This window comes from Saccopteryx leptura, chromosome 4 (genome assembly GCF_036850995.1).
Source record: "Saccopteryx leptura isolate mSacLep1 chromosome 4, mSacLep1_pri_phased_curated, whole genome shotgun sequence".
NCBI classification, from domain to species: domain Eukaryota; kingdom Metazoa; phylum Chordata; class Mammalia; order Chiroptera; family Emballonuridae; genus Saccopteryx; species Saccopteryx leptura.
The window spans coordinates 159,632,646-159,642,397 of record NC_089506.1 but is presented as its reverse complement, the minus strand read 5'-3'; the positions used below and the strand labels follow the sequence as shown (position 1 = coordinate 159,642,397).

General features: G+C 41.3%; 1 non-coding gene across 1 annotated transcript; it reads left to right on the top strand.

Annotated features, from left to right (window-relative positions):
• The first annotated feature begins 8,875 nt into the window (after positions 1-8,875).
• On the top strand, positions 8,876-8,951 carry TRNAA-UGC (transfer RNA alanine (anticodon UGC)). Its single transcript has one exon. It is a non-coding gene; the product is annotated as a tRNA-Ala (tRNA).
• The last annotated feature ends 801 nt before the right edge of the window (positions 8,952-9,752 follow it).

Genomic DNA, 9,752 nt, shown 5'->3' with positions numbered 1-9,752 from the left:
AAAAGAACAGCATATGTATTATGCAAAAATTTTTACTATATTTTAGTTTTTACATTAGAATTTTCTATTATAGTGAATGATTTTAGAGACTGTGTTGAGAAATATTTAATAATAAATTTTATTTGTTTTAGATCATAAAATATATATCTAGAAACTGATAAAGAGTTATACCAAGAATAGCTTTGGTAAAGTTGTAATTACATTACAAACAAAATTTTTTAGAACTTTAGATGTTTTTGTTGTGGGGAATTGAGTAAAAGAATAATATAGTAACCCCTGTATTATTTTTTACAATTGCTTGTAAATTTAAAAGTATCTAAAAATAAAAAATTTAATTAAACTTAACACTAATAAGAGAGCCTAGTCAGATAAAATACAAAAATCAACAAAGAAAAGCCAATAACTTCTTCATCCCAGACATAACCAATTAGAAAATAAAGATATACATCTTATTCATAATAGCAGTAGCAACAGTAAAGTGCTATAAAATAAATATAATAAATAATGTTTAATATTAAGAACTTAAGAATATGAAACTTTGCTGAAAAAATTAAAAGAAGACACGAATGTATCATAATCTAAAGACTGGAAGACTCTGTATTATAAATAAATCAGTACACTCCAAATTAAGTTATAAATTCAATATGATTCCAATTTAAAAAATCCTAAAGCAATAAACTGTTAGAAAAAAAATTACAAATCAATTATCAGCCTTCTTTGGCTAAGATCAAGTGTAGAGATCTGATTTGTTCTTATCAGAAAAAATTACAAACTTTCTAACTACCAAAGGTACACTGAAATTAGAGTAAAATAGACTGCATTCTAAAAATATATAAAAGACGAATGAATGTACATATAAGTGAATGTGTGAATCTATAAAATAATGTAGCAAAAGTAAGGCTAAAACATTAATCACATCAATAAATATAAATAAACTTATGAAATTATCTCCAGGAAGTGGATATAACTATAAAACAGCTTGAGAACTGAGATTTTTGGCATGAGAGAAAGCATATCTAGATTTGAGGTCAGTAAATGTAGAAATTTAACTGGAAGTATCAGTATGACCCAGGGAGATTTATTTTTGTTAAAAAAATACTTTTAGCTCTGTCTCCTGCCAACTTGAAACAATGGCCAGCCCAGTAATAATAAATTTTTTTTTAGCGCAGAGATTATAGTTTCTAAATGCAATTTTCCACCAAAATAAAACGAAATTCCCAGGAGAAATGGTAGATTCTGAGTCCGAGTAGTCAGGCAATAATACAAATTAATTTTATAACTTACCACTACAAACCAAAAATAATATGAAAGACTAATCTAGTCATGTCTAACAAACCAGAGATGTTTTATTTTTCTTTCTTTCTTTCTTTCTTTCTTTCTTTCTTTCTTTCTTTCTTTCTTTCTTTCTTTCTTTCTTTCTTTCTTTCTTTCTTTCTTTCTTGTTTTTTTTTTGTGACAGAGACAGAGAGAGTCAGAGAGAGGGACAAATAGGGACAGACAGACAGGAAGGGAGAGAGATGAGAAGCATCAATTCTTCATTGCGGCACTTTAGTTGTTCATTGATTGTTTTCTCATATGTGCATTGACCAGGGGGCTACAACAGACTGAGTGACCCCTTGCTCAACCTAGCAACCTTGGGCTCAAGCTGGTGACCTCTCAACTTCAGTCCTACGCGTCCCAGTCCAACTGCGTCCCAGTCCAACGCTCTATCCACTGCACCACTGCCTGGTCAGGCAAAGAGATTATCTGAATAAGATTTCCACTAGTCAAAGAAGGAATAATAATAAATTGAAACATATTAAATATATATTTACATATTGTTATTGATCAATATGTTATTAGTTAATTAATATATGACTTAGCCAATTACCTACAGTGACAATTTTCTTGCCAGTTAGGAAATCCCATTCAGTTTATTCCTCAATGTTTCTGTATCTTTCACAACACTTAAATTGTCCTCCTAATTTTAATTGAGGGTTACCATATTCTTTTTAGTGAGAAGAGAAATACTTAGTATTTCTTTCAGTAATCTATAACCTGCAATTGTCCTTTAGCCAGAATCAAACTGCTTTTCAAATAGGGTCTCATTATCCGTATCTTTCTTCATTCAGTATACTTAAAGTTTTTTTTCAATTTAATTCTACAGAACTGTGCAAGATAGTTACACAGAATCCTTAATGCCTTTGTGCATGGATATAATAGAATCTGAATAATATAATAGCCAATCACCCTCCAGGTGGTGCTAGAGCATTTTGCAGGAGTTACAGCCTATTTAGGGACTATCACTGTAAAATGCTGGACAGATAGCTATTTACCTAAACTCTTTCACAATGAAGAAGGAATTAACTCAAAGATATACCATTATTTAAGAGCTAATTTCAGTCTTTAATAACCAGAAGAAGACTGCCATAAGCATGGCTAAATTCCCTAAAATTTCAGAACTAATAAAGTTTTCATTATTTTGGAAAAGAAATCTAGAACATAAACTGAAATCTAATCAATATTTCCCTAATTTGTTAAAAAAATTAATAACATGTTGGTGCTTCAGAATTCCTGAAATATTTAAGATATGGCCATTCTTTGAAATTCCTGGTGTCTTAAAAACAAAAAGTCACCAAAACTGGGTAACTAACAACATTGTGATGTACTTTACAGGCTTATATTGATCAGTAATCTTTAAACACAAATACAATTTTCTGATTTCTCATATAAAAAATTCTTTGGTGATGAATGGCAAATGGCTACATCTGAGGCCCTTTGTGGATTGTGAAAGCTAGTGGTGGTCTTTAGCATATACTTTGCCAGGAAGCCCAGGACCCAGGTCTACTCTCCATATCTGCTACTTTCTTAGAATATGTCAATGGGTGTCTGACCAGTGGTGCAGTGGATAGAGATTTGACCTGGAATGCTGAAGTACCAGGTTTTTGTTGTTGTTGTTGTTTTGTTTTTTGTATCTTTCTGAAGCTGGAAATGGGGAGGCAGTCAGACAGACTCCTGCATGTGCCCAACTGGGATCCACCTGGCACGCCCACCAGGCATCGCTCTGTTGCGACCAGAGCCACTCTAGCGCCTGAGGCAAAGGCCATGGAGCCATCCCCAACGCCTGGGCCATCTTTTGCTCCAATGGAGCCATGGCTGCGGGAGGAGAAGAGAGAGACAGAGAGGAAGGAGAGGGGGAGGGGTGGAGAAGCAGATGGGCACTTCTCCTGTGTGCCCTGGCCGGGAATCGAACCCGGGAATCCTGCACGCCAGGCCGATGCTCTACCACTGAGCCAACCGACCAGGGCCAAGAGGTACCAGATTTTTTTTTTTTTTTTTTTTTTTTTTCTGAAGCTGGAAACAGGGAGAGACAGTCTGACAGACTCCCGCATGCGCCCGACCGGGATCCAACCGGCACGCCCACCAGGGGCAACGCTCTGCCCACCAGGGGGCGATGCTCTGCCCATCCTGGGCGTCGCCATGTTGCAACCAGAGCCACTCTAGCGCCTGAGGCAGAGGCCACAGAGCCATCCCCAGCGCCCGGGCCATCTTTGCTCCAATGGAGCCTTGGCTGCGGGAGGGGAAGAGAGAGACAGAGAGGAAAGCGCGGCGGAGGGGTGGAGAAGCAAATGGGCGCTTCTCCTGTGTGCCCTGGCCAGGAATCGAACCCAGGTCCTCCGCACGCTAGGCCGACGCTCTACCGCTGAGCCAACCGGCCAGGGCCTAAGAGGTACCAGATTTGAAACCCTGAGGTCACCAGCATGAGGTTGCTGACTTGAGCCCAAGGTCACTGGCTTGAGCATTCTGGTCAAGGCACATATGAGAAGCAATCAATGAACAACTAAAGTGAAGCAACTACAAGTTGATGCTTCTCATCTCTATCCTCCCTATCTTCCTTCCTTCCTCTCTCTCTCTCTCTCTCTAAAGAAAAAAAAAAATATGTCAATGGCCCAGTCTCTTGCATTCAGTCACTGTAGCCGTGAACTTAGAATACTTGACATGCTTGAAAGGAGCTAAATTTCACCTCTTTCACTCAAAAAATGTATAATATTACAATCATTCTTCTACAAAGACCTTGGTCTTACTCTTCTGGAGAATGCTAACCCTGGGTGTGAATTCTCACTATTTTAATTTGTCCCTTCATCATTGTCACTGATTGTCACAGGCTGGTGTTGGCCTCCCCAAACTGTGTGAAGAAAGAACTACATTTATTTTACTCGGTGTATCTTGCAAATCAACAGGAGAATCTGACTCTTCAGTATACCTGAGTCTGGAGAAAAGGCCCTACAGACTTAACCGTTTCTCCTCTGGTCTGCATCCAAATAGTTATGTTTGAAAAAAGAGATAAAGCCATTCCAATTAACAAAGAATATACTGTAAAACCTGTTTTCTCAAGACAATGATTTTATGATTTAAAATAATAACAACAGTATATTTTTAACAATGTAATTTAATGATGTTTCAAGAATAAAAGGTTGAATTTACTGTATCATAAGGCATTAATGTTTTCAAGATTTTTTTTTTGCCTATTAACCCATTTATGAGTAATATAGTTAGGGAAGCAAAATAATTGTCATATTTAAATAGTTAATATTAAAACATGGCACTTAAAATAAAAGTAATTATGGGTTTAGAAATTAGTTAGCATAACTGACATTTTATAAAGGATTTTCAGCAACCATAAGTAGTATTACTTTAAAATTTTTCCATTGTGTATAAAGACTTAGAAATACACAACCCATAAACCACACAAGTTAACCTCATTAGCTGGAAGTCCCTTTGGCCAATCATTTCCTGAGGGGAAATAAAGTTTCTAAGGACACCATGGAAGCCTTTGTTACAAACAATAGTAAACATCAATTTAGAGGTATTCTGCAGATAAGAAGTTAAACTAGATTAGAGTACTTGATATCTCTTTCACAGAAATATATTTAATTGGTTAGATGCAATCTATGATCTTTATGACACCTTTCTATCTAAAATAAGTTTTAGGATGTATACTATGTAATATCAAAAATCTAAAAAAATGTTTGACTACTCCTAATTCACCAAGGTATTAAGGCACAGAGGAAAGTATAGCAGTTCTTCTTTTAAGTAACTCTAGAATGTCTATGTCAGGGGTCCCCAAACTTTTTACACAGGGGGCCAGTTCACTGTCCCTCAGACCATTGGAGGGCCGGACTATAAAAAAAAAACTATGAACAAATCCCTATGCACACTGCACATATTTTAAAGTAAAAAAACAAAATGGGAACAAATACAATATTTAAAATAAAAAACAAGTAAATTTAAATTAACAAACTGACCAGTATTTCAATGGGAACTATGGACCTGCTTTTGGCTAATGAGATGGTCAATGTCTGGTTCCATATTTGTCACTGCTAGCCGTAACAAGTGATATGACACGCTTCCGGAGCTGTGACGCATGCATCTCGCGTCGCCGGAAGTAGTACTGTACGTGAGCAACACTGCGTTTTGCAGCACCGCCACATACAGTACTCCAGGAGCACTGGATGCATCCTGTGCTCCTCTTACTGACCACCAATGAAAGAGGTGCCCCTTCCGGAAGTGTGGCAGAGCCGGATAAATGGCCTCGGGGTCACGTGCAGCCCATGGGCCATAGTTTGGGGACCCCTGGTCTATGTCATGACAAAATTCAAGTTCTATCCCCAATGAAGGAAGTAGAACTTTTATATAGTGCTCTACCTTCTACAAATACAAAGTTTAGATATTTTAGTTTTGTTCTTAATTTTTAGTGACAAAGGGAGTTATATGCAATAAAATGTAGTTGCTACAATGAATAAAGTTAAAGCTTGTAAAGCCAGAAGCCACGGCCAGGGCCACTATCACAGCAGCCTGGCCCATGCAGGTTCGCATTGGATTCGAACAGTCGGTAAAGAAACAGCGGAGCCAAAAACTGATGGGCCATAGTCTTTAATTCTAGCTTGCACCCAGTGGGCAAGTAAAAATACACACTGGGCTCCAAAACCCAGTCACTTTCAGTGCTCACAAAGCCACTGACTTATCCAAGTTTCCTAGAATCAAAGGTTTCTAGCTCACCAGACTTATTCACCTCTGTTCTCTCTTCTTATGATAATCTCAGGAACCAAGAGCCAAGTCCCGCTCTGCTCCCATTTTTATAGTGTAGCTTCACAACCTTTAATCCAATATACAAAATAGGGAAGTCTCCAATACAAAGTCACTTCTCTGAGGCATGACTGGATTGCACCGCCCCACATCAAAAAGGGTGGGAAAGGCTTAATCCCAAAACCAAGCCCCAGGCTACAACAATCCTGCCTGCCCCCAACACACATTAATATCACCTGGGCGACAGCCTCCCCGTGTCATCTTTAACAAAGTGAGCATAATACATTTTATCCGCCCAACAAAGCTAAATCTTTGGGCACATTTATAGTAATTTCCTTAGATTAAATTTTAGAAGCAGAATTATGGATATTTTAATCAGTGAGTTCAAATGGATGATGCATGTGTCTGAAAATTTAGTCATTTTATGTTTTCTCTCTGTTGTACATGATAATCATTTTCCTAGATAAAGAGTGGGCATTTTTGGATATATTTATTTGTACCTGGATAATTGTGACATTCGAAAAAAGGCCATAAAATACATTAATGGGCTTTGGAAATAACTCCAAAGGAACTAGTCTAGTAAGTACAGCTCATTCCCAGGATGACTAGGAACTGATGAGTCCTTGAGATAGGGAAGTCGTCAGACTCCCAGGATGACTAATGTTAGATTCAGGGAGTACTGACATGCTGGGGCTGCCAAGAGTGTACAAGGTCCCTGTGACGCTGAGAACAAAGAGTTCAGCAACATCCTGCATTGAGTCAGAGACCCTTATCAGAAGTTTATGTTTGAAATTCTCCACTGAGTAATACCCCCCCGTAACTGCGCACGACCTCCCTAGCCAATTGCTAAATGCAAAATTCGCTTCTGTATGAACCGCTTGCTTGCTACGCTATAAAAACCCCTAGACTGTAGGCGCTCGGTGTGACTCTGGTGACTGCACCTGAGCTCACCCCTGCGCAGGTTTGTTTTTGTTTTTTGTTTTTTTTCTTTTTCTCTTGGCCATAAAACTTTGTCTGAAACTCTCCAAACGTCTCTAGTGTTTGTTTTACCCGGCGAGTGCAACATTTATGGGGGCTTGTCCGGGATTCCCAATATGGGAATTTTGGCTGGGGACAGGCGGAACAGCTCAGCTGGTGAGTATTTTGTTGTGGAATTCCTTGTTTCTGTAATCTGGCTCCGGAGCATTTGCAGTCTGTGGTGGCAGACAGGACGCTGTCAGAGACCCGCCCAGACACTCGGGCCAAAGGGCAGGACGCTGCCGGCCGAGGTTTCTGTTTCTGTTTGAAATCGATCGATCGTTTTAAAGTAGTGAGCTCACTCGCGCCGCACCGCGCCGCGCCACGCCGCGCTGCTGTCTGGTTGTTTGTTTAGTCTGAATGACTGTGTGGGAAATTTTGTGTATTGCCCTCCTGGGATTTGCTGCACTGTTGTGTTTGGTGTTAATTTGTTTGCCAGTACAGTGTGATCAACGTTCATCTATCTGGATCACCCTGCTTATAGGGTGGGGAATCCTGTGTGTTGTCTTTGTAGGATTAGAAGCATACCTGGCTAAGAAGAACAAGTACCGCGAGATGGGACAGCAAGAATCTACACTTAAATCCCCTCTTGATTGCATTTTAAGTAACTTCTCTGATTTTCAGAAGAGAGCTCAGGGTTATGGGGGACCTCCACCCAATCAAGAAACTCTCCGGACCTTAAGCCAAGTGGAGTGGCCATCTCTTAAGGTTGGATGGCCATCTGAAGGAACCTTTGATCTGCTGCAGTAAGAGCCATTATATATCAGGTGCCTCATCCAGATCAATATGTGTATATAGATATTTGGATAGATATAGCTACAGACAAACCTGGGTACATTAAGAGGTGCATAAAAGCTAATCAAAAGGTTAAGAGAGCTATTTGTGTGAGCGCAGCGGACATTAAGCCTCGCCCTCCCTCCGCTCCACCTGCACCTGAAAAAGAGCCTCCCAAATCGTATCCAGTCCTTCCTGACGTTACTGAGGATATAGTAGACCCTGTAAATTATCCTCCTGCTTATCAGAAGCCCAGGGAGCCGGATTCAACTGTGCCAGAGAATGTCCAGAGTCCTCCCCACACTCGGGGGGGGGAACCCCTTATGCTCAACCTCCCTTTGCTGGAAGTGCCCCAATGTTACCTCTTAGGGAGGTGCTGCCCCCACTAGATGAAGGACCACACGCACCGTCCTGAATGATTTATATTCCTTTCTCTACTAGTGACCTTTATAATTGGAAACAGCAGACCCCGTCATTTTCAGAGAAACCCCAGGGGTTAATTTCTTTGCTTGAGACTGTTTTCAGGACCCATCAACCAATGTGGGATGATTGTCAGCAGCTTTTGCACACTCTGTTCACAACGGAAGAAAGAACCCGCATCGGCCAAGAAGCTGAAAAAGTATTTAAGGAAGATGGGGGGCACTGAAAGGGAACTAGAGAGGACGCTCCCCAGGAGCCCCCCCAGTTGGGATCCAAACAATATCAGGGATAGGGAATTGCTTACCCAGTATCACTGGGCTCTATTAAGGGGAATAAAGGCAGCTGCTAAGAAACCAACCAACTTTTGTAAGGTAGGTGAGGTAATTCAGGGTAGGGATGAGTCCCCTGCTGCATATTTAGAGCAGCTAATGGAGGCCTACCGGGTTTATACCCCTATTGATCCTGAGGCAGAGGAAAATCGGAGGCTAATAAACATAGCCTTCGTCACTCAGGCAACCCCAGACATTAGAAAGAAGCTCCAGAAAATAGAAGGATTTGAGGTAAAGAATAGGAGTGAACTATTAGAAATAGCACAGAGGCCCTGGCCGGTTGGCTCAGCAGTAGAGCGTCGGCCTTGCGTGCGGGGGACCCGGGTTCGATTCCCGGCCAGGGCACATAGGAGAAGCGCCCATTTGCTTCTCCACTCCCACCCCCTCCTTCCTCTCTCTCTCTCTCTTCCCTTCCTGCAGCCAAGGCTCCATTGGAGCGGAGATGGCCCGGGCACTGGGGATGGCTCCTTGGCCTCTGCCCCAGGCGCTAGAGTGGCTCTGGTCACGGCAGAGCGATGCCCCGGAGGGGCAGAGCATCGCCCCCTGGTGGGCAGAGCGTCGCCCCTGGTGGGCGTGCCGGGTGGATCCCGGTCAGGCGCATGCGGGAGTCTGTCTGACTGTCTCTCCCCATTTCCAACTTCGGAAAAATACAAAAAAAAAAAAAGAAATAGCACAGAGTGTCTATGTCAATCGTGATGACCCTGAGTTAGGGAGAGCAGCTGTAAAACTACTCTTGGCACAGCAATCAAAAGGACCAAAAGAGAAACAGCAGCCCTTTAAGGGAAAGAAGGGAACTTTCCCGCAGAAGCAACTAGATAAAGACCAGTGTGCTTATTGCAAAGAAAAAGGTCATTGGAAAAACGATTGCCTTAAGCTACAGGCCGTAAATCAGGAACAAAGCTCACAAGTTTTGCTCCAATTAGATTGACGGGGCCAAGGCTCCATTTCTGTTGGCCCCCAGGAGCCTATGGTCACACTGTCAATTGAGGGGAAACCAACTACCTTCCTAGTTGACATGGGGGCCACTCATTCCGTCCTAAAGAGACCACTTGGGACATTACAAAAGGAATCCACAAAGGTAATAGGGGTCACTGGCAAGGCTGTCTCATATCCTCGAGCCACTGCTCGGATTACAGACCTGGTGCG